Here is a 14,196-nt window from a genome sequence, read left to right as displayed (position 1 = left end):
ACTTTGTGAGGGAAAATTTGTGTGCCCTAAGGATTGCCTCTTAGATTAGAAAAAGAGTATTCAAGATGGTAGGATATGTGATGCCATAGATCAATGATTTGAAGTTGTCAAATTAATGAAAAGAGGGTTGTGGAGAGAATCCATAGATATATCAATTGATGGACTGTGTGAGGGCATATTTGTTGTGCCCTAGGAGCATCATTCTAGACCAGTTAGGACGTTGACAAGTGGGAAACATCAAGACCTCATGTACAATGATCCTTGGATAAGCGAAGGGACTATTTTCATGTTTGGTAAATCACTGATAAGAGGGAATACTTGAAGTCTCTAAGAGCAGAGATAGTGGAGTAGCCTTATCAATGCTAGTCGGTGTATCTATAAGCCTATGTTAATTCATCTTAGAGAATCCAAGAGAGTTGATAGTGGAATATTGTGTGGCTGGATAAATGGGGAGGCAAAGTACCCGTCAAATGTGTTCAAGGTACGTGGATTGAAAGTGTTATAGTGTGCACCTTAAACAAATAGGTCAAGTGTATCTTGTTCAAGGACAAATTGGTGGTCATATTTTTTGACACCAAGCCCTAGTTGTGTCTCAAATCAGGGATCTATGTAAGGGACATGATCCCTGGTACAAGAACCCTAAGACTATTTTATTAAAGTTTTTAACATAACTTGTCATGACGATGAACCACACTTGTTGGTTCGAAACGTGTCGACAAAGGTCTTTCTATATGTGATTTACACCGAAGCTCTTCTTATAACTGTTATGGATCACAGAAGTCTCAATTCAACAAGAGGAATCTAGTCGAATGATTGGAATTTTTCATTGAGCTTCCAAATTAACATGACGAATAAAAATTTGGGCCCACCAAAATATGGGACGTGGAACCAGAGTTGCCTAACTTGGATATGATGTTCAATGCCATATGTCATATGACTTTGTTTGATGAGGAGGCACCAATAGTTGTATCTTCAAGTGGACATGGAAGAAATGCTCCCACTCCTAGAGAGCTGGAGGATGTGGATCCTAATTACATGGGTGTAGAAAAATTTGATGATATGTAAATGTAATTTATGATGATGTTGTAAACTTTTGAAAAATGAACATTGAATATCATAATAACATGAATACTAAATATGATGACAATGTTTATGTTGAATTGATGATTGTGATTTGAGCCACACTTGTTGGCTCGAAACGCGTCGACAAAGGTCTTTCTATATGTGATTTACGCCAAAGCTCTTCTTATGACTAGATTCCTCTTTCTGAGAGGACCAAATTTGACCCTTGAAGCACTCAATTCGATTAAGGGAAAGTGTATTTTTAAAGTGAAGCCCACAATTTCACATTTCATCAAGTTGACCTAGAGGATAATTAGCCCTCCTCCAATGCCTATAAATTAGGGTCACCTCAACCTCATTTGGACATTCATCACAACACATTTCTCTCTCTGCTTGGGTTTGATACATCTAAAATATTGGATGGATCTTCTTCATACATGCAAGAAAGAGAAAAGAAAATTATAGGAGGTTGAATTATGTTTTGACTAGCATTTGACTTTTGTTGAGTTTTAGAGATTGGGCATGGTTTAACTGATTTTGACTTGGGTGCTTGGATTTTTTTGGAGGATCAAATTTTTGGGCACACAAATTGAGAATTTCTAGGCACTTTGACTATGGTTGACTTTAGACCTGCAACTAGCGTTTTAGCTGCCTTTGACTTTGAATTTTATTGAGATTGGAGGATAATTTTGGGATTGTTTTTGTGGCACTTTGACTAGATGATCAAGTCACACTTTTTTACTACTCACTGACTTCATTTGAAGGAATTTTAACTGTTGACTATTTGTTGCTTATACTGCCATTGACTTTGACAAAATTTGATTATTGTCTCATATTTTTCAGTTTGGTTGGTTTTATTGTTGGATAAGTCAATATTCGACTTTCATTCTTATTTATGGACTTGGGATCATTGTATTCTCTGTTGAACATTTGAACACAATCTAATAAAAGAAGAATTTCAAAGCATTTTCCCCCTTGTGGGGTTTTTCCCTGGTCTTTGACCAAATTTATGACTCTTGTTGATGTGTTGATTGTCTCCTATTATCATTGCATTTATTGTTCTATCTTCAATTACTATTGTTTATTGGAAGAATTAATTATTGTTGAAAATATTTCTAATTGAAGAAGTGAATTAAGCTAAAGTAATTGAAATAGCATAAAGCAGTGGAAAATTAACATGGTATCAGAGCTAAGGTGAAGGACAAGCACAAAGGAGAAAAGAGTTGAAATAAGCATCTTCAGAAAAGCTGAAGGAGCCTACTAATCAAGTCAAGATGTCTACCTCTTACTTCAAGGAAAATGAGAAGTTGGGCGACTCATTAAATTTTTCTGCTTGAAAGATCATGTTGGAAATTATTTCTGATGACAATGATTTCTAGGAATAAATTCAAGGAAAAATTCCTGATCCTCTTAAAAATGCTCTCGATGCTGCCAAGAATAAGTATAAGAAAGGTGAGTTAAAAGAAAAGGAAATTATTGTTGATGGTTTGCAAGATCATTTACTTTCCTAGGTTGGAAATTTGAATAAATATAAGGATATGTATGTGTTGTAGTGGCTACAACCACCCTCCAAAATTTTTACTTAACCTGTTTTGGAGCCTCATTACCAACCTTACACAACACTTTGTCTTGCTTTGTCAAGTACTCAAGCTTCAGTTTTTTCCTCACACAAAGGTAGCCTGTCGATCACAATTGATCCATTCCCCTCACAGGCTACTCACCCGAACTTGGTCGAGCTACAGGCTGAGTAGCTTCCCCTTGAAAATTGCACATTTCTGGAGGGAAACCAACCTTCCCTCCAAGAATTGTGCAATCCTCTCTGATAGCCTGCTGGCTCCATGATTGTGCAATCCTGCCAACCAACCCTCCCAACAAGATTTGCACAAATTTTCTTAGCAACAGGTTTTTCAACCCAGGATTTGCACAAATTTGGGCAGCAATCAGCTGCTCTACCCAGAAATTGTGCAAATCTCCTAAGAAACCAGCCCATCTCCCAGCCAGAAATGCACATTTTTCTCCAGCAGTTGAGCAGTCTCTTGCATATGTAGTTGAGTTGACTGGTTCCCTCCGGGACTGAGAAAAAAAAAATTGCATGCATGGCTTATTTCTCCCAAGGTAGCATCCAAAGGCATCCCTTGTTTCAGGGATCTATGTTTAGCAATTGGAGGTTACATGCAAGGAGCAATTCTGAAACCTCCCACCAAGGGTCACTTCCCCTAGATTCGTGGCATACGCGTCACAACCTTGATGTTATCAAAACTCATCAACCGAACACTACAAAGCTCATTCCCCACATCAACCTTGCAGCTCAGACATCCCACATCACATCTAGGATCAATTGACACATTCATCTATGTTGTTTTGGGGTAAGCTCACTTCCCATGCCTTGTGCTGCATTTCTGTCGCTTTTTGAGTTTTCACTTGTGGGAGTACTTGATTTCTTTGAACGCTTGCTGTTGTTTACATGTATACTAGCTTGTCCTAGCTCTGTTTCAGTTTTCGTTGCTATCTCACTATTGTCGCATGCATGAAATTATTTTTCATGGATGTTCACCCAACTTGAGAACTGCCTCACCCACATGCATGTTGATCTGTTTGCTTAATATTTCATTCATGTTTTGAATGCAATGTTAATCACTTCTGTTATCATTTAGTGTTGCCATGCATTCACTAACTTACTTGCTTTCAGTTGCCCGTCAACGAGTCGGGCCAACCTTGGCTCGGGCTCTGCCTTCACCGAGGCTGGATTGCGCACTCTGGGAAAGGAAGGCACACCTTCCTCTACAGATTTTCACATTCCTACCCAACACTAGCCTCCAAGACTAGTTTGCGCATTTTTGGAGGATAATGGCTGCTTCGCCCAAGAAATTGCGCAAATTTATCCCTAAGTCAGCAGTCCTTCCTAGCTGGAATTGTGCATTGCGCAATCCCAGTAGTCAACAGCCAGACTGAACTGTGCATTGTGCAGTTCCAGCAGTCAGTGAGTCTCCCAATGGCCCAGACTGTGCCTTGTGCAATCTTAGCAGTCGGTCTCCCGACCTCCTAGCCGAAATTGCTCAACCTTCATGATCATTCACCCATGTATGTTGGAAGCCAATTCTCATGTCCATTTTGGTTTTCGATTAACAGATTGCTTGCCATGAGTGTTGCCATGTCTTCAGGTATCGCAGGTGTTCATCTGCCTCTCAACAGTCCAGGTACAATGGTTCTAGGAGAGTAGAGATGAAGACACCGTTCAAAGCACACTTGGGGATGCAGTCGATCAAGTTTCTATGGACTTTCCTACCCACGAAGACATCAAGTTATTTGTAGACAAGGACATCAAGATATGACAGTAGCAACATCACAGTGAGCAGCATGATGAACAACGGCTGAAGATAGCATACCAAATGCAACGAATGCAAAAGGAGGGTTGTAGAAAACATGGAGGCGGAACAAGGTTGCAAGCTCAAGTAGGTCCATTGATGATGAAAGCAACTTTGGAGACTCTACCTATGGAGTGACGACGTGACATGATGATCACGCGAAGGAAAAAGATGTAACAAAGAAGGAGTTTCATGTGCTAAAGTAGCAACTTAGGAAGAACATGAAGTTGCGCAGATAAACGAATGAGTTGTAGCAGGTTCAAGAACAACAGTGGGCACAACTTGCACCCATGGATGAAACTATGCCCAGACAAGCTAAATATCCATCACAATAGCTAACACGGAGCAGACATGGTGGGCAGTTTTTTTGATCGCATGCAAGGGATTTAGCAGCATGCATGTCATTGTGTGCACGCATGCAATCTAACCCATTCAACACACTCACCAAGGTGAAGACAAGAAGCAAGTCTGACTAGATCAAATGGGTACTTCGACAAGTTGATGTGCATGACCACCTGCACACACTAGAAGATCAACACAGACACTATGCATCAGTGTGTTTTCGGTTCAGCTGCACCCAAGAAGACCATGCGCATGTTAGCAGATGAGTTGGATGAAGGGGGCTGAACCAATGCACCGGTTGCAACGGAAGCAAGAGTTTGCTTCAGCAAGATGTCACCATGCGGTGCATGCACACCATCACGAACGACCAAGCTTGGCATCAACTCACCAGCTTCACCATCACAAGCATGTTAAAGAGTTGGTCTCATCGCAGCGGACCGTGTGCCAGTGATGTCTTGAAAGGATTTCTCAAGCCATGTTGTCTCACATGAGTACATGTGTACTGTAATGTTGAGTCATGTCAAGTGTATGGCAAGTGTCAACAGTTGGATGTAACAGTCATAGAGTAGGTGAAGAGTCATGAGGGTAGTTGAATTGTCACAAAGGGGAATTTCAAGGGTCACCCCACCCTTTGCTATAAATAGTCCCTCATAACTCATTGTATGGGCTTTTGGTTAGAAAAGCTTCTACTAAGACTATCTTGAAGAAGGCTTGGACAGTATTGTAATGCGCCTTGGCTTCTCCACTGCACAGAGCTAGTACATCTCTTTGGAGGAGTAGGCAGATGTGGCTGTAACATTCCACTGTTGGGGCTAGTAGGTTTACATGGATGTATTGTATGATTGTGACTTACACTTCTTTATGTAATAAGATCCAACACATTTTCATGCATATGTTGTTATTGCAGTTGGAATGCTCTGATTGCTTTAATGATATATGTTGTTTAAATTACATACTTGTGTATGAATTGATTCACATGCAATTATATGAATCTTGTTGTTAATGTGTTTCATATGTTGTTAATGTTGTCACCATCCATGTCGACTGCTCTGTCGGACATCAGATAGACCTTTCACTTAAACCTTGCTATAACAACAGTCGCACTCGTCTCGGACTGATCTGTGAGTGTTGCATGTATTATCTTACCTTGTATGATGTGACTATCGCATCCGAGTGGACTGCTCCACCAGAAGTTGTGCATGTTCTTTGTGTTGTGTGTTCCTAGCCGAGTTGGGACTGATCCCTTCAACCTAGAACTCACCTTCACCTCCTTCCCCTTTCAAAGTGTTGGAACCTCTCATACCCCTTCCTTGACTCATTGCATCAGTCGCACCCTTGCTACTGACAGAGTTACCTTACTTGCCTCTGTGCGACATCGCAGTCAAGGCATTACCTTACGACCCACTGCTGGGACTCCTACACCAAACAGTCTGAGGTCTAATTGGGACTTCTTACCAGGTAGATCCCCTTGACATGTTGGCAGGTCCAACACTGTCAACATTTCTAGCACTAGAAGGACGACCTGATGACAAGATGTCCCCTCTCATCCAGTTTTGAACATTTTCATATCTTTCATGGACTCTTGCACTCTTCTTCCCTCGAAGTGTTTTTCGAATCGTGAAGATGTCTCCATCTCAAGGAAGCTTTTCAATCTCTTTTCCACTCACACCTATGATGGTGAAGGCGAATTGGTCTAGCCTGAGCACTTATATAGCTTTATTTTCATGATTTATGAGGAAGATGAGTTTTCTGACGAACAGGCCAGTTTGCTGCTTGTATACACACTTCGCGAATCTCCATTTCGTTGGGAGCTTGGCCTATTGGCTGACACCGTGCACTCATTTGAGCACTTATGTGATCTCATTGAAGACACGTTCTATCATTTTGATCCAGACTATCTTGACCGGAAATTGTTACAGCAACGGAGGGCTCCGCATGAATCCATTATTGATTTTTTGCATCGCTTCCATGACTTGAAATTTCAAGCTCCGAAGAGATAGATGAAATTTGCTTACCTTTGGGACTGGTTCGAGTATTTCCTTAAGAAATCTGCCTGTCCCAAGAGGAAGCTTGATATCAAGCATCACTCAACATTCTTCATTGATGGAACTGCGCAATCTCATGTGGGAGCAGGCATTGTCTCAACTGACTGTCTACCTCCCTCTCATTCAGCAGCTCCACCACTGCCCAGTGATGTTGAGGATCATGCTCACACACCTATTCATCCTTCACACTCTCCCAACGTCACTCCACTCGATTTTCGCATAGATTTGGTTGTGAATCCTTCGAGTTCTCATATGCATTCTTTTCTTCAACCTCCATCTTCGCACTTAGGTGTTCCTCCGAATTATGATGTCTTGTGTTCATCCATTCTAGACTCTCCACTTGTTGTGAAAGAGGAACAACCCACTAACGGAATTGTTGTTGCACAACCAACATGCATTGTCATTCATGAAGAGTATGAGTGGGAGCTTTAACATCAACACTCAAAGAAGGATGACTCCCTTATGTGTGAGTCCCCTCTGTTCTTTCCTAACCTCTCTGGTGAACCTGCCATCCATGATTTTTCATGTGTATCTTCATCCACGAATGCACCCATTGATCACTCGCAAGACTCACTGGATGTTAGTCCATCATTTGACAATGGAGAGGATAAGTTACTCGTTGAAAATCCACTTGATCCTCCATATGTATTTTCTGGAAACACAGAGGATGAGTTTGTTCACTTTTCATCTACCCCTCTGTGTGATTCATCCAACCATGCGACCAACATCCCGAATTTTCTGATCTTGGTTGTCGTGATCTCTTCACCTCATCATCAATCACAATGTTGATTCACTCATTGGTAATTTGTCTAAACCACTGGTCTACGAAGATCCATCTACCAATGAAGTCAAAACCCCATAGACCGTCAAGGCACTTCAGCTCGAGCTGATGGTTATGTTAGGCCCTCGTTGTCTTGAAGTTGGTTTCACCTCTGATCAGGAAATTGTTCAAACACTCAAGGCTCCTCAACACTCATCTGTATGCACTCAAGATCAATCCAACACTCAGATTTTACTTCCTCCACTCGAACTACATGATCCCATTTCTCATGCATTGGAGGATTCTTACATTGCAAGCACTTGTGCGCGACGCAAGTTATCTTTGTTTCTTTTGTTTGCTTGCATGTCACAATCAAGAGTGTGCTTATGCTTCAAAGTTGCACATAGTGCCACATAACACTATGATAAGTCTGCAGACTGCCCATCATGCACATGCACTCACTTATGTCCCATGGGCACTTTGAATCACGAAGTGTGGTTTTCTTCATTGTTATATATTTCTTGCTTGTTGGTTCGCAAAACTGAGTTGCTCGCAGACCAAGCCTTCACTAACATGGGTCTACCAATGCGCCGGTGGCTACATTGGAAGTATCACTTCACGTGATCAGGCCCATGTACCATTAGTGGAGGAGTAGGAGTAGTGTTTTCTTTCAGTTGTTTGCTTGCATGCTTGTTTGTTTAATTAATAAATATATAAAATTTATATTCCTTTTTGCTTCTGCTCTTGCTTTGCTTTGTTGATTGTTTGTTCGTTCACTTGTTTCATTCATAGGTTAGTTTTGCATGAAACCATGTATGACTCTTGAAGTGAGCTGGGTAAAGTATAAGAGGGCTTGTACAACTATCACTAATTGGTTATCTATCATCTTGCCTCTGTATGATGAGCTTGTTACTTTTATTTCGTGATACGTCGTATGAAAATATGTATTATTAGAAGAGAACCTTGGTGTAAATACAACGCTTGCACGCTAACTAGTGTCACCTTCTCTAGTCGATTGTTTTTGAGTTAACCCTTGTCAGCTCAGTAAAGTAGAGTAAGGTCAGGGGGGAAACCTTAACAGGCACATCAGAGATATAATAAACTACTTCTCTGTTGGAACAACCTATTTTTCTCTCAATAAATCGGGATCCCTCTTCTGCCTCTAAAATGAATAAGTGTTATGCATAGTGAAAATGAAAAAAATGAAAAGTCAAAAAAAAAATCAAAATGAAAATGAATAAGGCGAAAGAAGAGAAAGGCTTCCTACGCAAGGAGGTGAAGCAAGTAACTTCATCGAGGTACTGACCAAGCTCGCTAGCAGTAGAGCCATGCTTGTGTTCCTATGTGACTCTATCGGAGCACAACCCTTACCTACTGGCAATGGAGCAACACCAGAGATGAAACTAAGACTCTGACGACTATACTACTTGTGCACCTATATAACCCTCAACCCCAATCGAAACAACTGTGCTGCCTCGGCTTGGAATGTGTGTCAATCGACCAAGAGTCTGGTAGATGCTACATCTTAGAATCAAACTAGTATGAAGCCAAGATGAGCTGAGAGTTGAACAATAGTTCCGAAGGTTTTACACTTGCTTTTCATGGACAAGGTCCATTCAGAGAGCTGGAGTTATACCAGTGTGTCGCCAAGTGTTGGAGCGGCTACGACCATCCTCTAAAATTTTTCCTTAGCTGTTTTGGAGTCTCCCTACCAACCTTACACAACAATTTGTCTTGCTTCGTCAAGTACTCAAGCTTCAGTATTTTCCTCGCACAAAGGTAGCCTGTCGATCATAGTTGATCCATTCCCATCACAGGCTGCTCACCTGGACTTGGCCCAGCTACAAGTTGAGTGGCTTCCCCTTGAAAATTGGGCATTTCTGGAGGGAAACCAACCTTCCCTCGAAGAATTTCGCAATCGTCTCTGACAACCTGCTGGGCTCCAGTATTGCGCAATCCTGCCATCCAACCCTCCCAGTAGGATTTGCACAAATTTTCCCAGTAGCAGGTTGTTCAGCACGGGATTTGCACAAATTTGGGCAGCTATTACACAACATTTTTCCACTGTCCCTGTACTCCCCATCCATGATCCTAGAGGATCTCTACAGTGAACCCTACATGCTTTCCCATCATGAAGAAACTCCCAGTATGTCCCTCTTCATGAGCAGAATAATTTCCCTTTGCATCATTTCCCAAGAATCTTCCTTTTACTCCAATTTACAAGACCAACACTAATGACTAGTTTCCTCCTTGCGTCGATTTGTAGATATTAAAACAGGACTAGTGTCGTACGGTGCTACTGAGCCTTTTCTCATTCGTGTCGATCCTCTTTTCGCAAGTTTTTAAATATGGAGTCGAAGCTTCCAAGTCTATAAGCTTCGTAACAGAAGTCTGGTAAATGGTTGGGCTGGATGGAGCTGAGGAAGTCAGTTTGGGATCCTTTCCCCTATTAGGATGGAATCAACCCAAGTGATAAAGCCTTCCCCCATGATAAGAGGAACCATCTCCCCTCTATCCAAGCTATATAAACCCCTCCTTTTACAAGCTTCACTAATTTCAGTCTTGGTATTTTTGGAGCTTGAATAATTAGAAAGACATCTATAGCTTGTAGCTCTCTAGTTTATGTTTGAGGGAGAATAGTGTGTTTGGTTTGGTTTGAGACTAAAGGGAAGAGGCCTTAAAACTTCCATTGTTGGGGCTATCCATGAGATGCTAGCAGAAGTACGAGAACTTGGATACATCAGAGGAGACCAGCAACATTAAGGCATTGATTGTAATCTCTTTCTGAACTTATATGAATACAACTATTGATTGATTTCCTACATTGAAGTGTTATCTTACATTTGATGGCTTAATGTTCCTTGACCTGTTAAGTAGGCTGAATGCAATTGGTATGCTATCACATTTTTTGTTGTTGTTTGCTTGCTTGTTTCAGGTATTCGAAGGAAGAAAATAGAAAGTAGCTAGAGCAAGCAAGTAGGATCATCACCAAGTGGAATAGCGTTCTAAGAGGTAGGCCCTCTTATTTGATTCTAGCTTAAGAAGATTTACCATAGATTGTTTGTTTGTGGATAGACCCACTCTCTCGGGCTAGAGGAATTGTTTGTGTTTGCACTGAAAATTTACCTGCACCACAAATTAGCAGTCAGCTACTCTACCCAGAAATTGCGCAAATCTCTTGGGCAGCTAGCCCAGCTTCTAGCCAGAAATGTACATTTTTCTCCAGCAGTCAAGCAGTCTCTCACATATGCAGCTAAGTTGACCGGTTCCCTCCGGGACTAAGCAAAACATACTTGCATACATGGGATATTTCTCCCAAGGTGGCATGCAAAGACATCCCCTGTTTCAGGGATCTATGTTTAGCAGTTGGATGTTACATGCAAGGAGCAATTCCAAAACATCCCACCAAGTGTCGCTTCCCCTAGATTAATGGAATACGTGTCACAACCTCGATGTTATCAAAAATCATCAACTAGATGCTGCAGAGCTCATTCCTCACATCAAACTTACAACTCTGACATCCCACATCGCATTTAGGAGCAGTGGACACATTCAGCTTAGCTGCTTTGGGGTAAGCCCGCTTCCCATGTTGTGTGCTACATTTCTGTCGCTTTTTGTGTTTTCACTTGTGGGAGTATTTTCTGATTGATTTGTTTGAATGCTTGTTGTCATTTACATGTATGTTAGCTTGTCCTAACTCTATTTTAGTTTTCATTGCTATCTCACTACTGTTGCATGCATGAAACTGTTTTTCACAAATGTTTGCCCAACCAGCGAACTACCTCACCCACATGCATGTTGATATTTTTTCTGAATATTTCGTTCATGCTTTTCATGCAACTTTAATCACTTCTATTATCACTTAGTGTTGCCATGCATTCACTGACTTACTTTCTTTCAGTTGCCCGTCGGTGATTCAAGCTAACCTTGGCCTGAGCTATGCCTTCACCGAGGCTGCATTGCGTAATCTAGGAAAGGAAGGCTCACCTTCCTCTCCAGATTTTCACATTCCTACACAACACTGGCCTCCAGGACTATTTTGTGCATTTCTGGAGGATAGTGGCTGCTTCGCCCAAGAAATTGCGCAAATTTGTCCCTAGGCCAACAGTCATTCCCAGCTAGAATTGCGCATTGCACAATTCTAGTAGTCAGCGGCCAAACTAGACTGTGCATTCCGCAGTTCTAGCAGTCAGTCAGTCTCCCAGCATCCTAGATTGTCCCTTGTGCAGTCTTGGCAGTCGGTCTCCTGAATTCTTTGCCAAAATTACACAACCTTCATGATCATTCATCCAGGTATGTTAGAAGTTAGTTCTCATGTCCATTTTGGTTTTCGACTAACAGATTGCTTGCCATGAATGTTGCCATGTCTTCAGGTATCGCAGGTGTTCATCTACCTCTCAGAAGTTCAGGTACAATGGTTTCTAGGAGAGTAGAGATGAAGACATCGTTCAAAGCACACTTGGGGATGCAGTCGATCAAGTGTCTATGGAATTGCCTACCCATGAAGACATCAAGTTGTTCGTAGACAAGGACATCAAGATATGATAGAAACAACATCATAGCGAGCAGCATCATGAACAACAGTTGAAGACAGCATACCAAATGCAACAAATGCAAAAGGATGGTTGTTGACAACACGAAGGTGGATCAAGGTTGTAAGCTCAAGTAGGTGCATTGATGATGAAAGCAACTTTGGAGACTCCGGCTGTGGAGTGATGGCGCGACATGACGATCACGCGAAGGCAAAAGATGTAACAAAGAAGGAGTTGCATGTGTTGAAGTAGCAACTCAGGAAGAACATGAAGCTGCACAGATAGATGAATGAGTTGTGTAGGATTAGGAACAACAGTGGGCACAATGTACACTCATGGATGAAACTGTGCCTAGACAAGTTAAAGATCCATCCCAGCAGCTAACACGGAGCAGACATGGTGGGAAATGTGGTTGATCACATGCAAGGGATTCAATAGCATGCATGTCATTGTGCGGACACATGCAATCAAACCCATTCAACACACTCACCAAGGCGAAGACAAGAAGCAATTCCAACAGGAGCCGAACGGCTACTTCGGCAAGTTGATGTGCATGACCACCAGCACACACTTGAAGATCAATGTGGACACTATCATCAGTGTGCTGCCAGTTCAGTTGTACCCAAGAAGACCATGCACATGTTAGCAGACGAGTTGGATGAAGGGGGCCAAACCAATGCACCGGTTTCAACAGAAGAAAGAGCTTGCTCCAACAAGATGTCACTATGAGGTTCATGTTGGATGAAGGGGGCCAAACCAATGCACCGGTTTCAACAGAAGAAAGAGTTTGCTCCAACAAGATGTCACCATGAGGTGCATGCACACCATCACGAATGACCAAGCTTGGCATCAGCTCACCAGCTTCACCATCACAAGCATGTCAAAGAGTTGGTTTCACCACAGCAAACCGAGTGTCAGTGATGTCTTGCAAGGCTTGCTCAAGCCATTTTGTCTCACATAAGTACATGTGCATTGTAATGTTGAGTCATGTCTAGTGTAAGTCAAGTGTCAACAGTTGGATGTAACAGTCATAGAGTAGGTGAAGAGTCATGAGGGTAGTTGAACTATCACAAAGGGGAATGTCAAGGGTCACCCCACCCTTTTCTATAAATATGTTAGACACACACATGGCAGAAAGAATATGAAAGATCAAACATGAGAGTGCAATTTTTTTATTGACAAATGATATACATTTATAGTACATTATGTGACCATTGGGTTCCACATCCCAAGGTCTCTTGGACTACTTTGTCTATTCAGCTACCACACTATCCCATTTAGGATTAGGTGTCCAACATTCCCCCCTTAATCCGAAGGGTTATGTATGAATCCAAGAAGAGAGTTGTAATACAAAATGTGCAAAAAATGCATGGCAGCACTAGGCTGAATGTGCTCTATGAAATGTTGGTATAAAGGGCAGTGGTTTAAGGATGACCACCAACACTGGAACGCTCAGTGCAGTTCCCGGAACTCTTCCAAAACTGGCAAGAAGCTGAAGTCTTCTGCTAGAGGAAGTGCTCCTATTGTTTTAAAGAGGGAAACCTTCAACCAATAAAGGGAGGTCTCACCCGCATAAAAGGGAGAACTTCAACCTAAAAAGGGAAGTCTCAACCTGTGATGGTTTAAGGATGACCAACAACTCTGGAATGCTTAATGCAATTCCTGGAACTCTTCCAAAACTGGCAAGAAGCTAGAATCTTATGCTAGAGGAAGTGTTCTCAATTTTGTTCCTGGAATTCTTCCAAAACTGGCAAGAAGCTGAAGTCTTCTGCTAGAGGAAGTGTCCCAGATTTCCAACTGAAGGCATGTTCACGGGCATCTTTGTCTCTGGCTACAACTCTGAAACTGGTGTGGCAGTTTGTGGCTCAGGCTCGCTTGATGTGACTTTGAAGCTTGTAGATGACCATCATTTCCCCCCCTGTCAGATACAAGGTGAGATGATGGAGAAAAATCAACTGCAAGACTATTCAATACTCTAGAACAAGTTCTGACATGTGTTTGGAATATCTTCTTGGCTGTTGATGCCCATTGCCAAGAAGCGATCCATCCAAGATGAATCTTTGTTCTTGCAGGACGTTTGTTTCTGAAGC

Source organism: Pinus tabuliformis, chromosome J (genome assembly GCF_031772625.1).
Source record: "Pinus tabuliformis cultivar Carrire ecotype Pingquan chromosome J, CPIR1, whole genome shotgun sequence".
NCBI lineage: Eukaryota > Viridiplantae > Streptophyta > Pinopsida > Pinales > Pinaceae > Pinus > Pinus tabuliformis.
The sequence above is the reverse complement of the archived record's forward strand: the minus strand, read 5'-3'. Positions refer to the sequence as shown.